We start from the raw sequence: 13,614 nt of genomic DNA on the forward strand, positions 1-13,614 counted from the left end.
TACTTTCAAATCAAGGGCACACACACACACACACTTAAATGCTAATCAATTATTACATTAAATGTTGTTTCCCAGAGGATCTAAACCAGTCAGTGTATCAGAGTATCAGAATACCAGTTAGAATTCCTTAAAATTGTTCATGTCTGCCTTATAGTGCAAGGAAAATGCAGAACTTTTTACTGTACCACACTTAAGAATTAATTTGTGGCACTATTTATCCAAAAGTTGAAGCTCCTTTTTCGGGTCATAACTGAACACTCATAAGAAGCATGTTGCTGCTGCTGCTAAGTGGCTTCAGTCGTGTCTGACTCTGTGCAACCCCATAGACAGCAGCCCACCAGGCTCCCCCATCCCTGGGATTCTCCAGGCAAGAACACTGGAGTGGGTTGCCATTTCCTTCTCCAATGCAATAAAGAGAAAAGTGAAAGTGAAGTCACTCAGTCATGTCCAACTCTTAGCGACCCCATGGACTGCAGCCCACCAGGCTCCTCCGTCCATGGGATTTTCCGGGCAACAGTACTGTGGGGTGCCATTGCCTTCTCCCCATAAAAAGCATAGAGAAATGTAAAAGTAATGCTCATATTTGTAGAACACATGAGTAACTTCTTACATATAACTTCATTGATGTCTTATCTCATTTAATACTTACAACAACTTTTGAGGGCCTTTGAAGTGTGGTGTTGAGAGTCCTTTGTATAGTAAGGAGATCAAACCAATAATCTTAAAGGAAATCAACCCTGAATATTCATTGGAAGGACTGATGCTTTGGCCACCCGATAAGAGCTGACTCCCTGGAAAAGACCCTGATGCTGGGAAAGATTGAAGGCAGAGGAGAAGGAGACAACAGGGGATGGGATGGTTGGATGGTATCACTGACTCAGTGGACATGAGTTTGAGCAAACTCCAGGAGATGGTGAAGGACAGGGAAGCCTGGTATGCTGCAGTCCATGGGGTCACAAAGAGTCAGACACAACTGAGAGACTGAACACCAACAACAATTATTTTCCTCACTTTAAAATGGAAATAATTAGTATCAATATGTAGCCATTCCTTTCTCCAGGGGATCTTCCCAACCCAGGGATCAAACCCAAGTCTCTTGCATTACAGGCAGATTCTTTAATGTCTGAGCCATCAGGGAAGCCCAACTAACATATATCCATGATTTCTTTCTATGAAATACAGGGTTAAAAGATGATATATTATGTGAAACTTCTCATATTTTTCTTGACCAATTCTGGTGAGAAGAAAGTAAAATATATCCATGTTCAAAGGAAAACAGGGCTTCCCAGGTGGCACTAGTTGTAAAGAATGTGCCTGCCAATGCAAGAGACCTGGGTTTGATCCTGGGGTTGGAAAGATCCCCTGGGAAAGGAAACAGCAACCCACCCAGTATTCTTGCCTGAGGAATTCCCTGGACAGAGGAGCCTGGTGGGCTATAGTCCTTGGGGTCGCAAAGAGCTGGACACAACTTAGCAACTAAACGACAATGAGAACAACAGAAACAAAATACTTGCTTGACCTTCACACTTGAAATATAAACACATCCATGAAGGCAATATACATACCAGATAAAACTACAGGCTTTAAACCCAGACAGATCTATTTGTGAATTCTGGTTCTGCTTGTACTTGCTTCATGACCTTGGCCAAATTACTTAACCTCTGGAAGTCTCTACTTTCTCATTTGTCAAATAAAGATAATACAAGTATATTTTCTTACTTGTCAAATATAGTTAATAGTGAAAATTGATGTATGTAAGGTGCCATTTATATGTTATTAATTTATTGATATAGAATATGGTAAGTAGTACTTCTTTTACCCTCCAGACTTGGTGAATATATTATTTATATACATTTTAAGTATTTTTCAGTTGCCGATAGCTACGGAAGCTCCAGGTAAGTTTAACAAGAATAGTGTTATGTTGTTTCCCTAGTTATTCTGTATACCATTGTGTTTAAATACTATGAAAGAAAGAAAATAAAATTGTTCTATTTGCTATTCAATGGTTTTTACTGCAAGAATTCAATACTACTCTGAATTTAAAAGCAAGCTATAAAATGTTATGGATTGGGATGTCATGAAGCTAATTTCTTTTTCTAATTTTTTAACCAAATGAAGTGGTTACTTTTACCTGTATATGCAGAGAATTCAAGTTCTAGTGCAGTATTTTCTAGTGCAATATTAAATGAATCTGATTCCATTTTATTTGTATTGAATGAATTTTCCTTTTCCTTATTTCATGATATAATACAGACAAATCATAATACGTTTTAAAGAGCACAAATTCTATGCTAACTATAATAGATAATAAAAACTAAAACAATATTTCTTATTGGTCTTTAAATCAAAGATCCCTATTTGACAAACACATTTTAATGTAAAGGATGAACTTCTAATGTGATTTAATGAAAATAAATCATGCATTAAACCTTAACTCCTTAATTATTTCTTAGACCCAATTGGAAAATAACTTTAGTTTAAAATCTATAGTTACCTTGTTTTCTCTGTATAATCAATAAACATAGTTTTTCAATACAATTTTAATGTAATTGATGAGATTTTAAAATATTTAAATAGACTGTATCATGTATGCAGTCTTAACTTTCTTCTTTAGCTACTATTAGAAAAGAACTCCTTTAAAATTTAGTGTAGCCTTATGCTAAACACCACAGCATAATCAATAAATATGTCTTCTGATATATTTGGTTATTAACAAATAAACTTTATTTTGAAATCGTTTATAAATATCGAATTTAGATTGTATTTTAAATTAAATCATTGCATTTCTTGTTTGTTATTTGTGTAGCTAAATCAAGTTAAAAAGAGATGTGATGAAAATAATTTGCTGGTACCACAGAGAGTAGAGAAGTAAAAAAAATGAAAATCTAGAGGAAAATGTGCTATCTATAGCAACAGACTGTATAACCTAGAAGAGTCCTTTCTTGTTCAGTTTATCAAATAAAATAGTGCATACAGTAATCAACCACCAATGGCAACAACAAACATGTATTAGTATCTACTGTATGTGAGACACAATACTAAATGCTACCTGACAACCTAGCTGGAGAAAGACGATACACATATGACTGGAGTGAAGAGGACATAATGAAGAGCAATAAGACAAAGAGCAATGTTGTATGAAGACATAGTATGGAAGAATTTGAAAGAAGAAATTAACACTTACTGAAGGAGATCAGCCCTGGGATTTTTTTGGAAGGAATGATGCTAAAGCTGAAACTCCAGTACTTTGGCCATCTCATGCGAAGAGTTGACTCATTAGAAAAGACTCTGATGCTGGGAAGGATTGGGGGCAGGAGGAGAAGGGGACGAAACAGGATGAGATGGCTGGATGGCATCACTGATTTGATGGACGTGAGTTTGAGTGAACTCCGGGAGTTGGTGATGGACAGGGAGGCCTGGCGTGCTGCGATTCATGGGGTCGCAAAGAGTCGGACACGACTGAGCAACTAAACTGAAATGAACTGAATGCTTACAAGGATTCAGGCACGGTATTGAGTCCTTGTATTCAGAAGGCACGTCTTCAATTCGTTGCTAAGGAATCTGAAGTGATGGCTTAAATGATGTTGTACCTGAGCATAACATCTGGTAACCCTAACCCTAACCTTTTGTGATGTTAATGTTATCACTCATCTAATATGATCTTACTTGCTTCTGCTATTAATCAAAATTTGGAAGGACAGCTTAAGATAATCAATAACAATTAATATTTGGAAAGATAGGATAAGATAAATATCTTACACCTCATCAAAATTTTCTTCTAGATTTAGCATCCATTGGTGATTCTTGCCTGAACAAATCTTTGCTAAGATTACATGGTTTATATACTTAACTTTATGTGGTTACAAAATGATTCTCTAACCCCAGCATTCTTTTTATGTTTGCTAATTCGCTCTTCTGTAATGATACCATATGTAATGGTATATGAGCAGACTAGTATGATAGCTGTAAAAAAGGAAAGAGTGAATAAAAAAGTAAATAAGTGGAAAATAAATAGAAGAGTAATGGATTAGGATGCAGTGAGCCCTGAGAAAGGTTTATAATTAAGAAGAAAAAAGAAATGCTGATGACCTAGAATAAATGGATATGCTATCAGAATGCTGGAAGCCACATCAAGGTAGTGATCACTAAGTTCATAGCACAAGGGAGTTTCACAAAAGGAAAGTTTCATTGAAAAAATAAATATAGTCTCCAGGTCTAGGCAGATAAGAAATGTCATTAGAGTAGCAATAAATAGAATATTGGAAAGTGAGCATTTTTCAGAAGAATAAGGTCAGATATAAAATTGCAGAGGTTACAGCTGATAAAGATAAGAATTAAAATGTTGGAATATTAACACATTTTTCAGTGAAATAAAAGATAAAAACTGGTAACTTGTTATAAGTGTGGAGGGGTAAAGGAAAGATTCACTAGTTTTTGTTTCTTTGTTGTCTTAAGATAAGAAATATTATGTATTAAATAAGAAGGAATTGCTCAAGAGAAATAACAGTTCAGAACCAGATAAATGATCACAGCTTTCTGATGTCAGGAAACGAGATCAAGAGCAAATGATTATGGATTACCAAGATTGCTACACCTTCTCCTGCAATTATCTTTCAGAAAATATGAAAAGAGGTCAATGAGAATAGATCCACAAGTTTCCATTTCAATGAAGCTAGAGGTTAGTTCATCCGCAAATAGCGCATGTGTGAAATCAGTGAGGTTCGGAACTTATAGGAAGGGTATGACTACTAGTAGGTCTTCTGTGGTAAGCCAGCAAGCAGGAGGACTCCTACTGATCTGGTCTCCGTACCACATGAAATCTGCACGGCTATCTGTCTTCCTCTGGGATTACTCTGTGATTCAGAGCAAAAACAGAGAAAGCAAGTATGAGACTCAAAGGACAAAGGTTTAGAAAAAATGGAGCAATAAGTGGAATAAAATTGATGAACATGAAGTTCAGATGATGACATCTCAATTATCTGAAAATGAACAAACAGCAAAATTTGGATAATTTGAGATAAAAGGCAATTCCTTACTATTTACACGGTTATGTGTGTGGATGACTTTTTACATTTATGAAATGTATAGTTGTGTAGGTATATGTAGTTATATAAACTAAATAATATACTGAGATCAGATGCACTTTATCTCTGAAATCTCTGGAACTAATGCAAAGGACTGTGCTACATATTCTGAGAAAAGATTCATTTTAAACACTGACAGCTGAGTCAGTGATGCTTATGGCCATCTCACCTCACCTTCATTTTCCTCCCTACACTTTACTGGTCTTTCATTAATCGCCCATCCTGAAGAATGGCAGGAAGGCCATGACTGCCAATCTGGAAGCCATTGATTGGGAAATCTTGTAGGTGGCTTTTGTTCAGAAGTTCTTTTGAGTTATAGCAGGAATAATGAAGTTGGAAGAGTGAACATGCTATCTAATACTATAAGCTAGAGTTGATTGGTGCTTCAAATAATAATTGTTTTGGAAAGACCTGGACTCATCATAAAATTGTTATATGATGATGAATGTCATTACCTCATTGGGAATTGCAGCCTAATGTTTATAAGTTACAAGAAAACAGAACAGAATCTCAATTGGATAGAGGGACATTTAGTATTCTTACATATACTGAAAGATGTAGATATTTAGATAGGCCAAACTAGAAATTAATTTTAGCTATTTAAAGTATTAGATAATTTATATGAAAAGCACATTTTCTTTTCCCCTAGCATGAGGTGAAATTTGTATTTGGTAACTATGTAGTTTTTTTTTAAACCTCTAAGTAACTTTTTAAAATCAACAATGTAAAATATCTTTAATTCTTCAAGTCCAAAGAAGTTTTATATGTAAAGTTTACTTGCAGAAAATTCCTAAATTCTATTATTTAAAAGTTGATTCTTAGGTACACTGGAGAAATGGTATGAGAAAATGTAAAGCTTAAGAAAGTCAAAGTATCACGATTAACATTTAGGAGAATAAAACTGGCCCTATAGAGCTGACAATATTTAATGAAAAATGTCTGATTTCAGCAGCATCCCTCTGCCTACGCTCAGTCTCAAAGATAAGAATAAAATTAAATTGGAACATCACATAAACAAGTCCCTCCCATATTCTAACAATCTGAAAAATAATAGAACCAGCATTGAAGAAAGAGTATTTGCATACCATCTAGTGGTAGCTTCAAAAAAAAGCAAAAGTTTTCCCCCCAATTTTTTATTTACATAGGAATAGTGTATATGATTGGAGAAGGCGATGGCACCCCACTTCGGTACTCTCGCCTGGAGAATCCCATGGGCAGAGGAGCCTGATAGGCTGCAGTCCATGGGGTCGCTAAGAGTTGGACACGACTGAGCAACTTCACTCTCACTTTTCACTTTCATGCATTGGAGAAGGAAATGGCAGCCCACTCCAGTGTTCTTGCCTGGAGAATCCCAGGGACGGCGGGGCCTGGTGGGCTGCCGTCTATGGGGTCACACAGAATCGGATACGACTGACACGACTTAGCGGCAGCAGCAGTGTATATGATTATACTTGCCTTGAATATAAATCACAAAACCTGTCATTTCACTTGTTCAAAAATCAGGTGAAGAGTGCTTTTGTTCACTCCTGACACACCCACAAATAAACTGCCATAAACTAAAAGCTGTGATTTCCTACCTGTCTAATGGGCTTCCCCAGTGGCTCAGGGGTAAAGAAGCCACATAAAATGTGGGAGCCACAGGAGATGTGGGTTCAATCTCTGGGTCAGTAAGATCCCCTGGAGGAGGTTATGGCAACCCACTCTAGTATTCTTGCCTGGAAAATGTCACGGACAGATAGATGAGCCTGGCGGATTACAGCCCAAAGGGTCACGCAGAGTTGGACACGACTGAAATAACTTAGCATGGCACAGCACTTGTCTAATATTTTAAAAGGTATCAAATACAGTGACTTTGCAGTTGCTGCACCCATTTTTGTCTGATATTTATTTTTGTTCTTAAGCTCCACCATACCTTCAAGAGGGAATGACCTTACACTGAATTAAGTTTAAATGAAGCTCCATTTTTTTTTAATAACATCAGACAACAAGACACAATAGTCAAAAATTTTAAGTTCTTTCTGAAAATTGGGATCATATTGAAAGCAAAAGCCTTCACATGAAGACTTCCTCTGAAGCACATAATTGGAGACAGAGACTGAATGACGAGCTCTCCAACTTCTTGTGAGTAATTTCGTAGTGCAATACAGTCATATGGCTGATCCCTGTATTTTTGAAAAATAAGCTAACTGCTAATCACTTAAATAAAGAATGAGGTTTGGGGGAATACTTTTTTCCCTTAGGGCAACGTAAATCAGAAGTGTCCAGATGTTAGACTGTGGCTCATTCCCAAAGCCAGTGCTTACTGTGGTATGCTTAGTCACTCATTCATGTTTGACTGTCTGTGACCTGTAGCCTGCCAGGCTCCTCTGTCCATGGGATTCTCCAGACAAGAATACTGGAGTGGGTTGCCATACCCTTCTCCAGGGGATCTTCCTGACCCAAGGATAAAACCCGGTCTCCTGCATTATAGGCAGATTCTGTGTTGACTGAGCCACCAGGGCAGGCCAATACATAATATCCTGGCAAAGAAGACAGGAGGCATGGCTTCTTGACACATGCAGAGTGTGCAGTACGAGGAAGATGCCAGTGGCAATGTGGCTGTCAGCGACCGGGCCATGTGTGTCCTGATGCCACAGAAAAGTCAAAGGGATGGGAAACTCCTAGCATGTTCTCATGGAATGGATCACACTAAGAAAGGGAAACTGAATTTCATGATGAAATTAGAACAGAGCACATGAATGGAAGCCTCAGTTGGGGGCCTACATAACTGAAATGTGAATCTGCCTTAAGGCTGAGTCTGTGCTGGTAAAACATGTGGGCAGAGGTGTTTTCTTCTCCCCACCCCCTTTTTTTTCTGCACAGAGCTCTAATTAGGAGAGATGGAAAGAATATAATCCTAAGATGTTCTTACAACTCGGGTGTGGGTTGTGAGCAGTTGAAACTTGGGCTCCACTCATTCTAGTTTCCTTCAAAATTGGAACACATGGTATTCACTTCCTTCCCTAAAGTGTTTCAGTTCAACTATTAATTTTTGGAGTTGGTAGTACCTAGAATTCTTTTTTTAACATAGAGCCAATCAAGGAATTTAGGTTACACAAAATCAAAGGCCTATAGTTACCCTGCGTTCACCTAGGCTTTTCCCAGAAGGCAGAGCTTTAATGAGAGCTTCTATATGAGTGACTTATTTTGGAAGTGATTCCACAGAAAAAGAGCAAGAGATGGGAAAGAATAAAAACAAAAAGAGGGAGAACACGATGGCGGAGGAGTAGCTGGACATGGACTACATCTCTCTCCATGGATACATCAGGAATACACTTTCAGTCACAGAAGCACATGCAGAACACCAGCTGAGAGTGGACAGGAGTAACTGACCAGTGGAAAAGAATACATAGAACCACGCAAAACTTGGTAGGATGAAGGAACTAGGGGGGAAAACAGGAGTGTTAGTAGGACCGGACCTGCCCACAGCAGGTGGGGGAACTGAAGCAGGGGTCTGATCCCCACATCGGGGCAATTGTCAGAGTCAGAGGAGAAACATTTAAGGCTAAGGGTGAAACAGTTGATCTGTGGCAGCCTAAATGGAATGAGAATCAGAAAATCCTTGCTGCAGCCATATGTACCCCAGACAGGGACTTAGATTCCTTGGAAGGTGCCGCAGCTGGGAGCTGGAGTTTAGAGATTGTGGAGCAATCCCAGGGTGAGGGCTGCTGTTGACTGTGGAGAGACAGTTCTAGGAGATGTGAGGGAGGAGATTTTGATGGGAAATTCCTGTGGAGGAAAGCTGGGAAGCCATGGAAGCAAGGTGATACTGCTGAGGCATGTGTAGGAGGTGGAGCCATCACCATAGCCTCTCTCCCTATACATGCCAGCATTGGCAGCTGAACAATAGAGAGGCTGGCCAATCAAATGCCTGATGCATTGAACTACAGAGTAGGACCCCACCCAGGGTGCCCCTTTAAGGGCCTGACATGCTGATCTACAGAGTAGGACTCCAGCCAGGGGACCCCTCTATGTGCCTGACATGTTGAACGACAGAGAAGGATTCCAGGCAAAGGAGCCTTCTAAGTGGCTGAACGGTTGGAGCTATGTAGAAAGACTAGCCAAAGAGGTCTTCTGATTGCCAGCTACAAGAGGCTAGAAAAGAAGACTCTGATAGGGCCATAATTCCTGTGGTGGAGACAGTCTGGGTCCCTGCAAGCCAAGCAGCTGTGCCACCTTCATGCTCAACTCTAACTGGGGCAGAGCTGCCACAGGCAAAAAATGTCTTGTCTATGCATGCAGAGTCACTTCAGTAGTGTCCGACTCTTTGCAATCCTGTAGATTGTGGCCTGCCAGGCTTCTCTGTTTAGGAGTGGGGAGGGGGTTCTCCAGGCAAGAATACTGGAGCATATTGGCCAATACTGGTTGCTATATTCTTCTATGCTATGCTATGCTAAGTCACTTCAGTCGTTTCCGACTCTGTGCGACCCCATAGACGGCAGCCCACCAGGCTCCCCTGTCCCTGGGATTCTCCAGGCAAGAACACTGGAGTGGGCTGCCATTTCCTTCTCCAATGCATGAAAGTGAAAAGTGAAAGTGAAGTCACTCAGTCGTGTCCGACTCTTAGTGACCCCATGGATTGCAGCCTAACAGGCTCCTCCATCCATGGGATTCCCTTGCTGCCAACTCCCCTGAGTATCTGGTGCTGCCAGAAACCCTACAACCCAAGCAGCTGCACCACCTCCACCCCTGGCCTCACAGGGGCAAACCCAATTCCTCCAAGGCAGCCTCAGGAATAAACCCCATTGGACGACCCACATGAGGAGGTGGAAATAAAACCACAATTGAAACCCAGGGGCAGTGTGACCAAGGAAGAAGACCCCAAACTTTCCCACCAGCTGTACAAGCTGCAGATTAAATCCACACAATCAACTGGGCAGACTCTGTGTCTACGGAATATGTAAAAGGTCATTGAGAGCTCCCAAAAAAGAAGATGCACTAGTTCTTACAGCTGTGGACATTGGAGGCAAGAACACAGAGGGGTAGGACCAGATTAGAATCCGAGCTGCCCCCACAATGGGTCTAGAGATCATTCCATGGTGGCTCAGATGGTAAAGCATCTGCCTACAATGTGGGAGACCCGGGTTTGATCCCTGGGTTGGGAAGATCCTCTGGAGAAAGAAATGGCAACCCACTCCAGTACTCTTGTCTGGAAAATTCCATGGATGGAGGAGTCTGGTAGTCGACAGTCCATGGGGTCACAAAGAGTCGGACATGACTGAATGACTAAACTTTTTTAGGGAGGTGAGGTGGACTGTGACTCCAAGTGAGGGAAAGGACTCTGACAGCACTGACTCAAGAAAAACATTTATTATGTTTTTTATTATGTTTTATTATGCTTTTATTGTTTTTATCACGTTTTTTTATGTTTTGACTTGTTTTGTAGATTATTCTGGATTTCTTTCTTCTTCCCTCCCCCCCACCCTCTGTTGTAATAGTCAGTTTTATTGCACTATGAAATCTAATTAAGCTTTTGAGCATTTTTTTTCCTTTCTTTTTTCCCCTCAGTCACATTTTTTATTGTTGTTATAAACTCCTGCCTCTACCTTGGGCTTTTGCAGTTCTGGGGAGTTTTCCTTCTTTTTTTCCCCTTTTTTATTTCTTCTGTTCTTTTTTTTTCTTTCTTTCTCTTCTTTATAATTGTAACGTTTAATTTTTTTAACCTATTATATTTTTCTACATTTATTCCTTTGTTTGCCTTTCCTACTGTTCTTTTCCCCTTGCAGTTAATCTTGTATATACATCTTCTTCATCTACGTCTATTTAACTTTCCATATCTATTCTTTCTTTCTTTTCCTCTCTACATATTTGTTAGTTTTGTTTTCATTGCTTTACTCCCCACTTGGCACCTTGCTTTAGTTTAGTTTTCCAGTTTGTGCTTTAGTTAGTTTTATTCTTAACTGGTAAATATAATTTTGATTTCCCTTGTGTCTCAGGTCAATCTACTGTACTTTATTTTTGTTAGACTGTTTTGACTTTGCTCATGGGTGTACATGTATTTGTGTGTACTCCATTATTTTAATTATTATTTGCCTGATTTTGCAACTGCATTGGTCTGGGGTTCATCTTTGATTTCTCATTTTTTGATATTTGCTTTAATGTCATAATAAACCACTTGTGGAATCTTTGTTCCTGACCAGAGATCAAGCCATGAGCCTTTGGAGTGGGAGCACTGACTCCAAGACCCTAGACTACTAGAGAACTAACCCTAGGGAGTGTCAAATAGTGATAAATCAGACAAAGGAAACCACTTGAATACAAGACCCAGCATCACCCAACCACCAGGAGCACCCTGTGCATGATGCTTCATCTAAACAACAAGCAAAACAAAAATACAAACCCAATCGTCAGCAGACAGGATTACCACCTCACTCAGCCTTGCACACCAGAGGAAAAGACAAACAAACAAATAAAAGCTCAGCACAAATTTCACCCTATTCGAAGCTCACACAAATCACTGGACCAACCTTAGGAGGGCAGAAACCAAAAGAAAGAAAGAATTCAACCTTGAAGCCTGGGAAAAGGAGACCTCAAACACAATAAGTTTAAAAAAATAATGAAAAGGCAGAGAAATACTACACAAATGAAGAAACAAACTAGAAACACAGTAGTCCAAATAAATGAAGAGGAAATAGGCAAACTACCTGAAAAAGAATTCAGAATAATGATCGTAAAGATGATCAAAAACCTTAAAAACAAAATGGAGAAAATGCAAGAAGCAATTAACAAAGACCTAAAAGAATTAAAGAATAAACATACAGAGACAAACAACATAATTACTGAAATTAAAAATACTCTAGAAGGAATCAATAGCAGAATATCTGAAACAGAAGAATGAATCAGCAAGCTGGATGATAAAAAGGTGAAAATAGCTTCTGAAGAGCAGAATAAAGTAAAAAGAATGAAAAGAACTGAGGATAGTCTCAGAGACCTCTGGGACAATATCAAACACACCAACATTTAATTATAGGTATCCCAGAAGAAGAAGAGAAAAAGAAAGGGTATGAGAAAATTTATGAAGAGATTATAGTTGAATATTTCCCCAACATGGGAAAGGAAATAGTCAATCAAGTCCAAGAGGCACAAAGAGTCTCATACAGGATAAACCCAAGGAGTTTAAACTTGGGTTTTAAATAAATTTGGGTTTTAATAAACTTGGGTTTTAAATAATCATGGCAAGACACATAGTAATCAAATTAACAAAGACTAAATACAAAGAAAGAATATTAAAAGCAGCAAGGGAGAAGCAACAAGTAACATACAAGGGAAACCCCATACACTTAACAGCTGATCTTTCAGCAGAAACTCTTGTGGCCAGAAGGGAATAGCAGGATATATTTAAAGTACTGAAAGGGAAAAATCAACAATCTAGATTACTGTACCCAGAAAGGATCTCATTTAAAATCGATGGAGAAATAAAAAGATTATCAGACAAACAAAAGTTAAGAGAATTCAGTACCACCAAAACCAGCTTTACAACAAATATTAAAGGAACTTATATAGTCAAGAAATACAAAAGAAGAAAACAGATCTACAAAAGCAACCCCAAACAAATGGCGATAGGAACATATATATCAATAATTACTTTAAATGTAAGTGGATTAAATGTCCAACCAAACGACACAGACTGCCTGAATGGATACAAAGACAAGACCCATATATATGCTTTCTACAAAAAAAATCCACTTCAAACCTAAAGACATATACAGACTGAAAATGAGAGGATAGAAAAAATATATTCTGTGCAAAGGGGAAGCAAAAGAAAGCTGGAGTAGCATCCTCATATCAGAAAAAAATAGACATGAAATAAAGAGGATTAATAAGTAAGGACACTATATAATGATCAGGGATCAACCCAAGAGGAAGACATAACAATTGTAGGAGAAGCTCTATAGTTAGGAAAAACAAGACCAGGAGCTGACTGTGGCTCAGATCATGAACTCCTTACTGCCAAATTCAGACTGAAATTGAAGAAAGTAGGGAAAACCACTAGACCATTCTGGTATGACCTAAATCAAATCCCTTATGATTATACAGTGAAAGTGAGAAATAGATTTAAGGGACTAGATCTGATAGATAGAGTGCCTGATGAACTATGGATGGAGGTTCATGACATTGAATAGGAGACAGGGACCAAGACCATCCCCATGGAAAAGAAATGCAAAAAAAGCAAAATGGCTGTCTGAGGAGGCCTTACAAATAGCTGTGAAAAGAAGAGAAGTGAAAAGCAAAGGAGAAAAGGAAAGATATAAGCATCTGAATGCAGAGTTCCAAAGAATAGCAAGGAGAGATAAGAAAGCCTTCCTCAGCAATCAATGCAAAGAAATAGAGGAAAAGAGCAGAATAGGAAAGACTAGAGATCTCTTCAAGAAAATTAAAGATACCAAGGGAACATTTCATGCAAAGATGGACTTGATAAAGGACAGAAATGGTATGGACCTAACAGAGCAGAAGATATTAAGAAAAGGTGGCAAGAATACACAGAAGAACT

Source organism: Bos mutus, chromosome 2, assembly GCF_027580195.1.
Source record: "Bos mutus isolate GX-2022 chromosome 2, NWIPB_WYAK_1.1, whole genome shotgun sequence".
Classification (NCBI taxonomy): Eukaryota; Metazoa; Chordata; class Mammalia; order Artiodactyla; family Bovidae; genus Bos; species Bos mutus.